This window comes from Delphinapterus leucas, chromosome 9 (genome assembly GCF_059928025.1).
Source record: "Delphinapterus leucas isolate spDelLeu-1000000601 "Yukka" chromosome 9, BTC_Dleu_Yukka2, whole genome shotgun sequence".
Lineage (NCBI taxonomy): Eukaryota > Metazoa > Chordata > Mammalia > Artiodactyla > Monodontidae > Delphinapterus > Delphinapterus leucas.
The window spans coordinates 98,923,314-98,938,289 of record NC_143137.1 but is presented as its reverse complement, the minus strand read 5'-3'; the positions used below and the strand labels follow the sequence as shown (position 1 = coordinate 98,938,289).

At 42.3% G+C, this 14,976-nt stretch overlaps 1 protein-coding gene across 1 annotated transcript in view; it reads left to right on the top strand.

Moving 5' to 3' along the window:
• The window catches only part of MRPS24 (mitochondrial ribosomal protein S24), a 68,623-nt gene extending 53,647 nt beyond the window's left edge, over positions 1-14,976 (top strand). Inside the window, exon 4 of the mRNA XM_089917906.1 lies at positions 1-14,976. This exon is cut by the window's left edge and continues 27,575 nt beyond it. The gene's annotated coding sequence lies outside the window, so the exon portion shown is untranslated.

Sequence of the window (14,976 nt, the reverse complement as noted above, 5' to 3'; positions counted from 1 at the left end):
AGTAATTTCTTAGCACGCACCTGCCGGGGAGAAGTTGGGAAGTTTTGTCCAGCTGTGGAAGATCTGTGTTCACTTTCCACACACGGGGGTCCTTGTGACAGCTGATGTGAGTTTTACAGAGAGTGCTGGCTCATCCAATGTCCGCAGCTCCTGGCTCCAGAGAGGTCTGTGTTGCGAACCCTGAGGGCCGGTGATATTCACAATAAAGGAAGCCATCAAGAGGGTGGGTTTCCTTTCTGTCTCTTCCCTTAACTTCTCCAATTTGGGGTATATCTTGAAGAAGATTTTAGAAGACTTGACTTTTTAAATGCAATCAGACAGCCTAGGTCACAGAAACCTGACTGTCAAGGAAATTTGCTGTGCTTCCCCTCATATCCAGGAGTTTTTGTAATTATAGCTGGGTTCTATCTACCCAACTTACTGAATCTGCAGTGACTCACAGTGTTTTCTAACTGATGATGGGAGATATCTGAATACCCTAAACTTGAATCTTGGAGGAGAAAACAGGCTCATAAAGGTTTGTTCAAAGAGATTTCAACTTAACCTGAACATGCGGATAGGATGGGTTCCCTGAAGAGGCAGTCAGGTCTGATGGCCAAGCACCTGCTGAGTGAGGCTCGGTTGTTGTTTGTTTGTTTTTTTGCGGTACGCGGGCCTCTCACTGTTGTGGCCTCTCCCGTTGCGGAGCACAGGCTCCGGACGCGCAGGCTCAGCGGCCACGGTTCACAGGCCCAGCCGCTCCACGGCATGTGGGATCCTCCCGGACCAGAGCACGAACCCGTGTCCCCTGCATCGGCAGGCGGAGTCTCAACCACTGCGCCACCAGGGAAGCCCTGAGATTCGGTTTTAACCACTGGCTGGGTGGACCTTGGCAAGTGATTGACCTCTTCACATCTTAATGCCCACCTCTGTGAAAGGAGGATACTAGTACAGACTCTGCCAAGTGCCCCTGAGAGAAGTAAATATCAGCACCTGCATACAGTAAGTGCTCTCTCTGTGGGCTTAATATGTGATTATTCAAACTGAGTTTCAAGATTTATTCACTCTCCAAGTATTTTGTGCCTGTCACAATCCCAGGGTCTAGGGGCCCATTGACTTAAAATTATGTCCACCAAGAAGACACAATATTCCTGGAAATTGAAAAATATTGGTCTCAGGATTATGGGCATAGTTGTGGGCAACTTTTGTGCCCAGTTGGATCTGCAGGATGATGAGTTTCTTCATGGGAAACTGAGTGGGGCCATTATTGATGAAAACACTGAGGTTGCCTAGGAAGAAGGTACCCCATAATTCCTAAGATTAGTTCAATATGTAAGGACCAGATTATTCCTGCATTCTACTAAAAATGATCAGGTGGGCCTGATCCTGGTCTGCCCTTGAAAGCTGAGTTCTGTCTCATTCACTTTCTCTCCACCACAGTGCTTTCTACAGGGCTTGGTACTCAGTAAATATGTAGTAAATACACAGTAAATTGAGTACCGAGCAAGAAGAAACTACTGGAACATGCATATGGATACGAAGAAGGCAAATAATAAAGTAAAAAGAGCAGAATGGTAACAGGTGATTCTGAGTGAAAGGTATATGAGTGCTCATTGAAATCATTTGAAATTATTTCCAATGAAAAGCTTTTAAAAAAGGACCTATTACTGTAGCTTTGTAGTATAGTCTGAAGTCCGGGAGTCTGATTCCTCCAGCTCCGTTTTTCTTTCTCAAGTTTGCTTTGGCTATTCATGGTCTTTTGTGTTTCCATAGAACTACCATACGACCCAGCAATCCCACTACTGGGCATATACCCTGAGAAAACCATAATTCAAAAAGAGTCATGTACCACAATGTTCATTGCAGCTCTACTTACAATAGCCAGGACATGGAAGCAACCTAAGTGTCCATCGACAGATGAATGGATAAAGAAGATGTGGCACATATATACAATGGAATATTAGCCATAAAAAGAAACGAAATTGAGTTATTTGTAGTGAGGTGGATGGACCTAGAGTCTGTCATACAGAGTGAAGTAAGTCAGAAAGAGAAAAACAAATACCGTATACTAACATATATACATGGAATCTCAAAAAAAATGGTTCTGAAGAACCTAGGGGCAGGACAGGAGTAAAAATGCAGGCACGGAGAATGGACTTGAGGACACAGGGAAGGGACAAACGTGGGATGAAGTGAGAGAGTGGCATGGACTTATATATACTACCACATAGATAGTAAAATAGATAGCTAGTGGGAAGCAGCTGCATAGCACAGGGAGATCAGCTCAGTGCTTTGTGACCATCTAGAGGGGTGGGATAGGGAGGGTGGGAGGGAGATGCAAGAGGGAGGAGATATGGGAATATATGTATATGTATAGCTGATTCACTTTGTTATAAAGCAGAAACTAACACACCATTGTAAAGCAATTATACTCCAATAAAGATGTTAAAAAAAAAATAAAAAGGACCTATTATATTATTCAAGTAGATGACAAAATGGTAGAATCACAGTTGTGGGATATGATTAGCTTTAATGGTTCTTGTTGTTTTTCTGAGCTATTCTATACAGCTAAGTATATCTTGGAATTTTTCCCGTGATGGATGTCACAAGAAATGCTAATTAAATTTAATAGAATTATTTGTATGATTTATAAATATTTAATAAATTAGAATTGGCAATAACCAGACAGAAATGTTGAAACAGACAGCCTCTGAGATAAATTTTCTCTGCTTTCATGGACTACATTATGTCTGCCTGTGATAACTTCACGAGAAGGAACATTTTTGTAGCTGCTGATTCATTTCTTCCTGGCAGACACAGCTCCAACAAAGTTGAAATATTACTGTTAATGTCTTTTCATTTAGATGTGTGCTAGAATAGCATTTGAGGCACTATGGATATAAACCAGCACTTCTGTGTTACTACGAAGACATAATTTGTTTATTTGAACCAAATTATCTTGTAACGGGGGCCAAAAAAGTTGAATTCTCCAAGACTAAACTGCACTGTCAGCTGGCTTCTTTGTGAAGAAGTTTCTGTTTAGCTTGGAGTCTTACAAACTACAATTATTTCCCCAAATAAAATACTGTATTAGTTTGCTAGGGCTATTGCAACAAACAGAAATGTTCTGTCTCCCCATTCTGGAGTTCCTGAGTACGAGGTGGTGGTGTGCAGGGCTGGGCGCCTCTGAGGCGCTCGGGAGAGGTCACTTCCAGGCCTCTCTCCTTACTTCTCACAGCTCCTTGGCTTGTGGCAGCATAACTCCAATTTTTACATGACGTTCTTGTGTGCATGGCTTTGTGTCCAAATTTCCCTTTTTTTGTAAGGACACAGTTGCACTGGGTTAGGGCTCACCCTCATGACCTCATCTTTTTTTTTTATATATTAATTTATTGAGTTATTTTTGGCTGCATTGGGTCTTTGTTGCTGCGTGCAGGCTTCTTATTGTGGTCTTGTTGCGGAGCATGGGCTCTAGGCGCGTGGGCTTCAGTAGTTGTGGCTTGCTGGCTTCAGTAGTTGTGGCTCGCTGACTTCAGTAATTGTGGCACACGGGCTTAGTAGCTCCGCAGCATGTGGGATCTTCCTGGACCAGGGATTGAACCCATGTCCCCTGCATTGGCAGGTGGATTCTTAACCACTGCGCCACCAGGGAAGCCCCTCATGACCTCATCTTAATTTGATCATGTACAGGTACTGGGATTAGCACTTCAGCGTCTTTGGGGAGAGATACAATTTGACCCACAACAAATACATTTAAGCTACTGTAGCTAATTGAAGATAAGGACAATATAGTTTTTAATTAACTCCAACTTTCTGAGAAATTTAATTCCACAAATCTGATAAAAGTGAAATACTCAAATAATTTCACAAACTTTATATTTTACTCTATGTAGAGCTTCATTTAGGGAGGCTTTGTTGGCATCTTAAGTTGATTATCATAAGAATTTTAAAACAAGTAGATCATCTGAGTTCTTTAACTCTGAAAAAGACCAGTTAAAAATCAAAAATGAATTATCTTTTGCTATTTTATTTATTTATTGTTTTTGTTTGTTTATACTGCAGGTTCTTATTAGTCATCAATTTTATACACATCAGTGTATACATGTCAGTCCCAATCGCCCAATTCAGCACACCACCATCCCCACCCCACCGCGGTTTTCCTCCCTTGGTGTCCATACGTTTGTTCTCTACATCTGTGTCTCAGCTTCTGCCCTGCAAACCGGTTCATCTGTACCATTTTTCTAGTTTCCATATACACGCGTTAATATACGGTATTTGTTTTTCTCTTTCTGACTTACTTCACTCTGTATGACAGTCTTTAGATCCATCCACGTCTCAACAAATGACTCAATTTGCTATTTTAAATAGGAGCATAATTGGAGCTCCCCTAAAACCATGTGGGGGTCTGTGCACTCCTAAGAGATAGAACATCATGATGCAGGAGCCTCTGGGGTCGGAGTGCCTCGTTACCTCCCCCTCAGGTGAGCAGCTTGCTCCCGAGGGATAAGATCTGTTAGAATCCCATAGGGACACCCAGAATCCGTGTCACCAGGACCACACTTCCATAGACATTTCCATAGCAGCTTGAAGTAAGTGCCTATCTTGCATAAATTCTAAAGCAGCAGTTCACACATGGGTGCTGCCAGTTGTAGGTGTGTCCTGAGTGACTCATCAGGAATCGTGAAGGGCTTGACAATTCAGTAGCTGTAAGTGGGACCAAGGAGAGGGGAAGAGCAGACGCAAGAGGCTCCCTGTCAGAACCCGCACTCCCTCACTGGCATCCCACTAGATCTTTCTTGCGTGGAAGAGAAAGAGTCCAAATCAAAACGAGCACCTATGGGTTTGCCACACCCAGGAAGGTCACCACTCGCTGCACTGTGTGGAGATTTATCTGATCAGTTGCTCAGAATTCAAGTCAATGTAGAGTAAGTTATGAAAATCTTTGGGACTGGGGCAACCCTATTCCAGGGCTGACCCTCTTGGATGTCTCTCCCTATTAAGTTTCTACATAGTGGAATTGGTTAAATAGCACTAAAATACTAACTCTTGGCCTCGAAAAACTAAAGACCTTAGAAAGGTTGGCAGTTGGCCTGAGTTGAATCATTTTCCAGAGATCTGTGCTTGCCACAGCCTCCTTCTTGGAGTCTATACTTTTGTAAGTTACTGCATTTTTTTACCATCTCCCTGGCCATGTTGTCAGGAAAGGAGCAAGGAAACTTGAGAGTCAGAGTTCAGGAATGTGAGCTGACCTTTGAAATACCTTAGTAACAGCCAGTGCCCTGCAGAGGGTGAGCATTTTTCTTCAAATGCTGTGAATGACAAAATTTATAATTCTCATAGATAGCTGGTTTCTTGTGCAGAGGGAAGGTACTTGATGCCTGTGGAGAAGGCAGCTATGCTATGTGGTGACAGTGATCAGGACAGTGTGGTAGTGGCAGAGGGACAGACACAGAGAATCCAGAAATAGGCCCATCGCAAATAGGGCAAACTAATTTTTAACAAAGGTGCAAAAATAATTCAATGGAGGAAGAATAGCCTTTTCAACAATGATGCTGGCACAATTGGACATCCAGAAGCAAAAGAAAAAAAGAACTTCAGGATTTCCCTGGTGGCACAGTGGTTAAGAATCCACCTGCCAGTGCAGGGGACATGGGTTCAAGCCCTGGTCCGGGAAGATCCCACATGCCGCGGAGCAACTAAGCCTGTGCGCCACAACTACTGATCCTGTGCTCTAGAGCCCGTAAGCCATAACTACTGAGCCCATGAGCCACAACTACTGAAGCCCGCGTGCCTAGAGCCTGTGCTCCGCTACAAGAGAAGCCACTGCAATGAGAAGCCCGCGCACCGCAACGAACAGTAGCCCCTGCTCACCGCAACTAGAGTAAGCCCGTGCTCAGCAACAAAGACCCAGTGCAGCCAAAAATAAATAAATAAATAATAAATTTAAAAAAAAACCTTCAACCTACACTTCACACCTTCTACAAAAATTAACTGAAAATGGATCGTGGCAAAGTGTAAAATGATAACATTTTTGAAAAAAAAAGCAAAGGAGAAAATTAGCATGATCCCTAAAAGAAAAAAAATTGATAAATTGAATCTCATCAAAATTTAAAACTTTTGTGCTGCAAATAACCCTGTTAAGAGGATGAAAGTACAATCTGTAGACTAGAAGGAATTACTTGCAAACCACATATTCAACAAAGGGCTAGTGTTTCACATATATAAAGAACCCTTGGAATTCAACAATAAAGATACAAATAATCCAGTTAGAAAATGGACCTCAAAATGAATAGGCATTTCACTGAAGGGAATGTGCAGATAACAAATAAACACATGAAAGGATGTGAACATCACTAGCAATCTAGGGAAATGCAAGGTAAGACTGCAATGATATATCACTACATACCTATGGGAATAGCAAAACTACACAATAGTGTCACAAAATGCCAGCAGGGATGCAGACTAGATCACTCATCCAGCGCTGGTGAGAATGTAAAATGGTACAGCCACTCTCTGGGGAGTGGTTTGGCGATTTCCTATAAAGTGAAACATGAAAATGTATGACCCAGAAATGATACCTTTGATCACTTATCCCAGAGAAGTGGAAACATATTCATACAAAAACCTGTGCATGAATGTTCCTCGCAGCTTTATCTGTAATACTCCTAAACTGGAAACCTCCCCAATATTTTTCACTGATTGAACAGTTAAACAAATTGCAGAATCTTCACACCACGGAACAGTATGCAGGCCTATTGGTAAAGGCAGCAACCTGGGCCAGTCTCTAGTTATGCTGAGGGCAAAAGCCAAGTTCATAAGGTTATTACATACTATATGATTGTGTTTATACAACATTCTTGAAATGACAAAATTATAGAGATGGAGAGAAGATTAGCGGAGGAGCTAATTAAAAGATTAGGGAGTAGCTATAAAAGGGCAGCAGGGGCTATCTTCATGATGGTGCATTCTGGATCTTGACCATATCAATGGTTGAGATATTGTCCTGTAGTTGTTATTCAAAATGTTACCATTGAGGAAATCTGGGTAAAGTATACGTGGGATCTCTCTGTATACTTTTTAAAAACTGCATGTAAACCTATAGTTATAGGTTTTAGTTATAGGTTTATCAAAGTAAAAAATTTAATTTAAAAATAATTTAAGGTTGTTGTAACATGCAAAATTAACAATGTGAACTACTTCCTAACACCTCCTTTCTCCAGCTGGGCCTATGGTTTATCCTTCTCTCCAATTATCTTTTAAGGGTAAGAGTTCCAGAGCATGAAGGCATCTAAGATCCTCAGGGAGTAGACATCCTGAGTTGTTCTGATTTCTGCCTAATGAGATCCAGCCCTGTCTTGGGCCCTACACCATCTGTTTCTACTTTCTTTTGTACCAAGACAGATGGGGGAGATCCTGTGCCATAGTAGGTTCTGTAGAGTCACTCTTAGAAGCTTAAAAATTCTGTATTATCTGGGATCAGGGTAATATGTTTGTGTCAGTAACCAAATATCTCCAGAGAGAACACCAGCAGGAAATGTGGGTGGAAGAAAGATCAGAAAATCAGGCCAAGCTGGAGAGCTTCAGAAGCCCTGCCGGAAGCAAGGATACCCTCTCGACATTATAGCTCAGCTGTCTGGCAACTTGCTCCTTTAAAAATCAACACAGTTAGGCATATTTTAGCCACGAAAGGCTCACCAGCATTTGAGTAACATCATATCCCAAACCGAAATTGACCAATGAAACTGAGTCTGCCAGGGACCAAGGAATCACGCTGTCGACATGTACCACTTATAATCTGACCTCTTGACAGGGTTGCCTGGTGGAATGCGTAGCCACCTGACTTACTGGCAGGACATCTGCTGTCAGCAGTGTCTACTTTCTTCTTCTCTGGATCTGGGTTTGCTGCCCTAGCCTAAAAAATAAATGGAAATTTTTGTGTGCTGGGCAGGGCCAGTTCCGGCATTCTTGAGACCAGATAAGTTATTGAATTGAGGTAAGCCTATGAAAGAATACATTTCCAAAGACTATTGAGATTCTCTCTACAGAACAAAAAGTCTTAGCTTAGTTACAAATGTAACAACTTGTTAGCTCAGTCTCATTTCTGAAAAAGATATCATCATCAGTGTTTATTCCATGGACAAAATTCCTTCCAAAATAAACAGTCTAGCCTTGCATTCCAAGTAGATCTAGTGCAAGATCAGAGTTGCCACTGAGGTTAGGAGGAAGGAGGTCCAGGTCCCAGCCTCCATATCACGCCATGTCAAGGAAGACAGTCACGTGTGACAGCCCATATATTAATGCCTCTGCCTCTACCGCTCCTGTATTCCATCATCCTCCACAGTCCCCACATGACATTGCCCCCTTCCCATGTGACAGTGCCCCTTCTCAATATCCCCATTTGACATTTCTTTGAGTTGCTTCATCTGCTTGGTGTGACCATTTTTGGTTCTCCTGTTTGTACTCTCTGTGTCTCCCCAGAATGATAAGAGTCCAGAAATGGGATGGTTAGGAAAAATTAGGTTCTGTGGTGGTTGTTTGTCATTTGTGGCCTCTTTTTCCTCTCCTCAGTCTGGCTAGAGGTTGATCATAGACTTTATTGTTCTCAAAGAACCAGCTTTTATGTCATTGACTTTCTCTTTTTCTTCAAGGCACTGATTTCTGCCTGGATCTTTATTATTTCCTTTCTTCTGATTATATTAGGCTTAATTTGTTCTTTTTATAGTTCTTAGGTAGAAGCTGAGGTTGTTGATTTGAGACCTTCATTTCTAATGTAGGCCTTTAGTGCTATAATTTTCTCTTAGAATACTGCTTTAGTGACACCCCACCTATTTTGATACAGTATATTTTAATTCAGTTCAAGTTACCTTCTCTTTTCCCTTTTGATTTCTTCTTTGATCCATGGGTTATTTAGAAACACGTCTTTTAGTGTTCATGCATTTGGGAATTTTCCATATGTCCTCATGTAACTACTGATTCCTAATTTTATTCTGTTGTGGTCAGAGAACACGCCATATGGCCTGAATCCTTGAAAGTTACTGAGACTTGGGTTATTCCCACAATGTAGTCTAAGTTGGTGAAGGGCGCAGAGTCTATTGCCATCTGGGTCACGGTGGCTGATGGTGTCATCCAGCCTCCTGCACCTGCTCATCTGCCTGCCTGTCCTCTCACTCACTGGCAGGGGTGGAAGTTGCCCTCTGAGATTGTGGTGCTGTCTGCTTCTCCTCACAGTTTCATCTGTTTTTGTGTCACTGTATCCTTATCTTTGTTCCCTGTAAAGTGTCTTTTCTCTCTAGGTGCTTTTCAGATTTTTCTCTCTATTGCTGGTTTTGGGCAATTTGGTTTTTTTGGTGTGGTTTTCTTCATGTCTATGACACTCAGCTTTTGCTTGGATCTGGGGGTTAAAGTTTTCATGAAGATTGGGAAATTGGGGGACATTATTTCTTCAAGTATTTTTCCTGACCTACCCCCTTCATTCTCATTGGTGTCACTACCTGTGAGACACTTGAAATTGTCCCACACCTCACTGGTGTTCTTGTCATTTAAAACAATCTTTTTTTTCTCTTTGTGTTTCATTTTGAATATTTTGAATGTCTATATACTCAAGCTGACTAATTCTTTCTTTTGCAGTGTCTAATCCTCCCTGAATCCCAGCCAGCGTGTGTGTGTGTGTGTGTATCAATCTCACACATTATAGTTTTCACTTCTAGAAGTTCAATTCATTGGTTTTTAAAAAAACGTATCTTCCTTATCTCTTCTTAAATAACTCTTTTAATGTCTATACCTGCTAATTCTAACATGTGTGTCTGTTCTGCATCTATTTCCCCAGACCTCCAGAGTTTCCTTTCATGCACTCACCAATTTGTATTCTGATATCTACTCAAAGGGGAGCCTTGCATATCTGGAGCTTTCTCTCTGGCCCTCTCTCCTGCTAACTCCAGCTTTCTGAACTCCTAGACCCTCATCTCCATCTTCTAGCTAAGGAATCTGCTGGGCCTGCCTGGGTCCCCCTTTCCTGTGCTGTAGCCTGGAAACCCTCACACAGTGTGACTGGAGCCATCACAGGGCTCATCCTCCTTATTTACTGCCTCTCAGCAATTACTGGCCTTTGTCACTGATGTCCAGTGTCTTGATAACCATTGTTTCATATTTTTTTTTCTGTAGTTTTTTTTAGCTGTTTCAGGTAGGAGGGTAAATCCAATCTTGATTACTCTGTCTTGAAGCAGCTTATTAAAAAGTTATGAGCCAACCATTCCACTTCCAGGTGATTACCCAGGGTAAATGAAATCATATGCCCTTATAAAGATTTGCACACCAATGTTCATTATAGCTTTATTTGTAATAGCTCCCAGTTGCAAACAACACAAGTTCCATCAACAGGTGAATGGATAAACAAATTGTGGCACATCCATACATACACATCCTCAGCAATAAAAAGGAATGAGCTATTGATGCATGCTACAACATGGAAGAATCCCACCATACTTATGCTGAGTGAAAGCAGCCAGACAAAAATGGAGTGTTTACTGAATGATTCCATTCATACAAAATTCTAGGAAACGCAAACTAATGGGTAGTGACAGAAACCAGATCCATGGCTGCCTGGGCTGGAGGTGGGGCTGCTGGAAGGAGGGGTCACAAGGAGACACAAAGGAACATTTGGGGGTGATGGCTATGTTACTATCTGGATTGTGGTGGTGGTTTTACAGGTGTGTATATACCAGAGAGTATACTGTCAACAGCTGTACTTTGTTGAATATACTTCAGTAAAGCTGTTTAAGAAATAGTGATCCTGAGCAAGCTTGGTGGTGTCATTCCTACTTCCAGCCCAGAGACACATGTCTGTGTCTAAGGAAGAAAAAAGCCCATAAGTCAAAACTAGAAGAACAGTGAGAAAGATAGCGGGTACGCAGCTGCCCTGTAGTCCTTGTCATGCTCTCGGACCGTGGCCATGGCAGAGGGCAGCAGCAGAGGTCTCTGTGCCTGGTCGGACATTAGCAGAACAAATTATCGCTTACCTGTCCAACTATATTCTTAGGGAAAAAACCTAAATAAAAAACTTGCAAGATCGGATAGAATGCATTTTGTAGATAAAACTTTGATAACTGTTGCCGAATGGCCCTCCAGAAAGATTTTTCCAATTTATTTTCCTACCAGCAATGAGAGAGTTTCCCCCTCTTTTCAATGGTGATCCATATTGGGGATTATCTTTCTTCTTCATCTTGTTCAGTCTTAATAACTAGTAGCTCATTGCTGGAATTCACATTCCTTTGATAATTAGTGAAGTTTAACATATTTTTTATTTTTGCTGACCACTTTTTTTTTTTTTTTTTTAGTATATTGCTTGTTCATGTATTTGCAATATTTACCTTTTGGTCTGATTTTAAGAGATCTTTATTTAGTAAGTGTATTAGCCTGCTAGGGCTGCTATCACAAAGTACCACAGATAGGGTGCCTTAAATGACAGAAGTTTATTTTCTCACAGTGCTGGAGGCTGGAAGTCTGAGATCAAGGTGTCAGCGGGGTTAGTTTCTCCTGAGGCCTCCTTGGCGTGTAGACGGCTGTCTTCTCCCCATGTCCTCACATCATCTATTCTCTGTGTGTGCCTGAGTCCTAATCTCCTCTTCATGTAAGGAAACCAGTCAGACTGGGTTAGGGCCCCACCCATATGACCTCATTCTACCCTAATCCCCAACATACGAATCATGAGCCCATGTCTGTCAGAATTTTAAGTATTCTTTCTAGTCCATTTTTGCCTTCTAAATTTATTTCTGTCGATAGCTAATACTAAGAAACTATATTTTTTATTGCTTACCACATGCCAGGCACTAAGTTCTTTATAAATATTAACTAGTTAATCATCACACAGCCCTGTGAAGTAGGTTTTATTTTTAACTTGTCCTGGATCACACAGCTATGAGGTGGTGAAGAAGCTAATATGTTAACTTGGGCGATGTTTAACCACTATGCAATCCTGCCTCCCAGGGGAGAACCTTAGATGCACAGAAGTCTCAAACTTAAATGTGCTTATACACATGCTGTTTCTGCTTCACTTTTCGGGTTGTGCTTTACAGAGGCTTTTCATCCCGAGAGCATGACAATGATTTATTTTTCCTCTGCTATGTTATATCGGATTGATTTGGAATTTGTTTCGGACCAAGATTTTTTTTTTTTTTTTTTCATTTCAGTCATCAGGCATTGAGGACTTATGATGGCCTGGTGCTGTGCTAGGGTGCTTACAAACACTAATTTACTTAAGCTACACAACAACCAATTTTAGCAGACCTCCTGGTTCTACACATGAGAAAAGACAAGGTTCCAGGAAGCTGTTAATTGTTCCAGTTCACATAACAAGTAAATGGGAAACTGGGGTTAAAAATCAAGGTTTATCTGTCATCAGACGGTTACTCAGAATCACCATTCTGACAGCTGAGATGGGGGTAAGACTCCAACTCTGCAGGTTTCCCAAATGCTTCATTTGCCAGTTGCCCTAAAGCTATGTATCGTTATATTTGTTTATTAGTTTTACTGATTCGGCTTGAGTATCAAAAGACTAAATTTTATTTTGTGGAATTTCTAGTCTATCCAGTCTGTTCCTACAAGTTATCACATCAGTATAATACATGCAATTGAATGGACCAGGATAGAATTCTGATATTTAAAGCAGGTTTTTAAAATAAAGTCTTCATTTTGTAAAGTTAAAAACTGAATCTTGCAAAGTTAATAACTCTCATTTTCTTGACTTAATAATTCTGTATAAAATGGTTATTCAGACTAAATCTTTGAAGTCAGCTGGGCTGCTGTTTTGAATCCATTTAAAAACCTCTATGCTCAGATCAGAATTTGCCAAGGAGATTACTGAATTTGGAGTGCATGCTCATATGTTTGGATTCAAAATAGTTTCAAAATACTGGGTTTAGAGTGCATTAAAAAAAGGTAGCAGCAGATGGATGGTAGGGACATGCCTCTGGCACCCAGGGAAACACAGTCCATGCTGTGGGTCTGGAGAGACCGGGCTGCAGATTGGGAGAGGCTGGAGTCAGGCAGAGCTGGGAGACCTTCAGTCTTGTCCCTTATAGCCTGGGCAAGGCGCACGATCGCCTTACAGCACAATTACCTTATGGGCAAAATGGGAGTAAAGTGAAACCTGCCTCAAAGAAGTTTATGAGAATCCATGATAATGCGTGTAAAGCACATAGCACGGTGCCTGACGGCAAATGGCAACTCTGCTGTGATTGAAACTCGTATGTTATTCTCTGTGTGCATTTACGTGTTTGAGAATTGGAGGTCTCCTCCGACAGTAAAATTCATGACCGATAGGCTAATTTATTTGGGATGTTGCCCCATTTTTACATGTATGAATAATGAGAGGGTGTCCAGATGTGGCAGAGCCCTGCATAGCCATGATGCCTGGCGTGTGGTAGGTGAAAAGAGGTCTCCCAGTCGCCGAACATTCCTCCTTCCCCCAGTGAAGTCTCAAGACTCCGTGAAGTATATCCCCGTCGAATGATGTTTTGTTCCATTCCATGGGCTATGGGTTGACAGACTTTTTTCACTGATTCATTCATTCCAAAACTATTTGTTGAGCACCCCCTGTTTGCAAATATCTGTGAAAGACACAAGGATGATAAGACACGTGTGACCACTTTTCAAGGACACCTATTCCGGCAGGGGAAGCAAGAAGCCAACAGACAACTTCAGGATGAGGCAGGGCAGGCCCAGTCCCAGAACAGGCAAGATGGACAGGCTGTCACCTTGGCCATGATGTGTATGGTGCAGGTTAGTACTGGTGAGTGTGCACCGGAGGCGCACTGCTGGGTCTTCCTTGTCAGTCTGCATGGCATGGAGGAGGGGGTTGACATATGCTTTGGGATCAGGGTGGTCTTAAAATTTAAGTATGTTGAAGCATGCTCCACTGTGACTTCTGGGTACCTAAGCCCACAATGGTGTGGTAATGGAAAAGATGCCAGTGCCATGCATGGAAGCTTTTTCTTGACAAGGCCCCTGCTAGGCACTTTCTGTGAGTACATTAGTCTCTTACTGCTGCTGTAACAAGTTACAGCAAACTAAGTGGCTTAAGATGACAAATTTATTATCTCACAGTTCTGGATGCCAGAAGTCTGAAAGGAGTCTCAATCCGCAAAAGTCAAAGTGTCATCGGCAGAGCCACTGGGCAAGTGGACGTGGGAGGAGGATCTGTTTGGGAAAATTAATTGGGAACCAATCACTGGGGAAGGTGTAAAAGGAACTTCCCAACACAACCTTGAGAAACAGAGGTATTATTGCACCAACGTGCTACATCTGTGCCCCAACTGGTCATGGTGGTGTTTAGTGATGGTTGTGAGTAATTGGTTGAGCTGGCGGTTTTAGAACTTCGGAATATTGCACATTTTTGGCAGGTAGCGTTGCATAGGGGTGGAGGGTGCAGAGCCTGTGGGGTCAGAGGCCCTTCCTCCACATTGTGTCAATTTTGAGCAACTCCCAACTTCCGGGAGATGTGGTTTCCTGTCTATAAAATGTGGACACCTCTCTTCCCTCCCCTGCTGGCCGAGGAAGATGAATTCATTGTCTTTACTGAGTTGCTGGCTCACAGTTGGCCCTAGAAGAGTGTGAGTTAATCTGCAACTTTTCTGCAGGACAAACACAATGAAAATATTCCCCCAGGGTGTTGGAGGACTACATGACCTCCTTGGTACAAAAGTGATCTGATGCCAATGAAATTCTGCATACGCAACTGTTTTGTTTTTCCAGAAAGCTGTCAAGGTCCCAAGGCTCCTTGCTGTGAGAGCCAGCTCGGAGGGGAGGGGAGTGGCCTCAGAGCCAGATGCATAGACCCTCTGAAATTCACGCTGTCCCCTGGCCCCTCTGAAAGTGCTATTCCCACAGGCATTTCCCGAATTTTCTGGGAAACAGTGTTGTTTCCTCAAAAGGGCCTTTCATTTCATCCCATCCTGAATATCTAATTATTTTCTTGCTGAACTCCCAGCTCGGTGGGGGGGG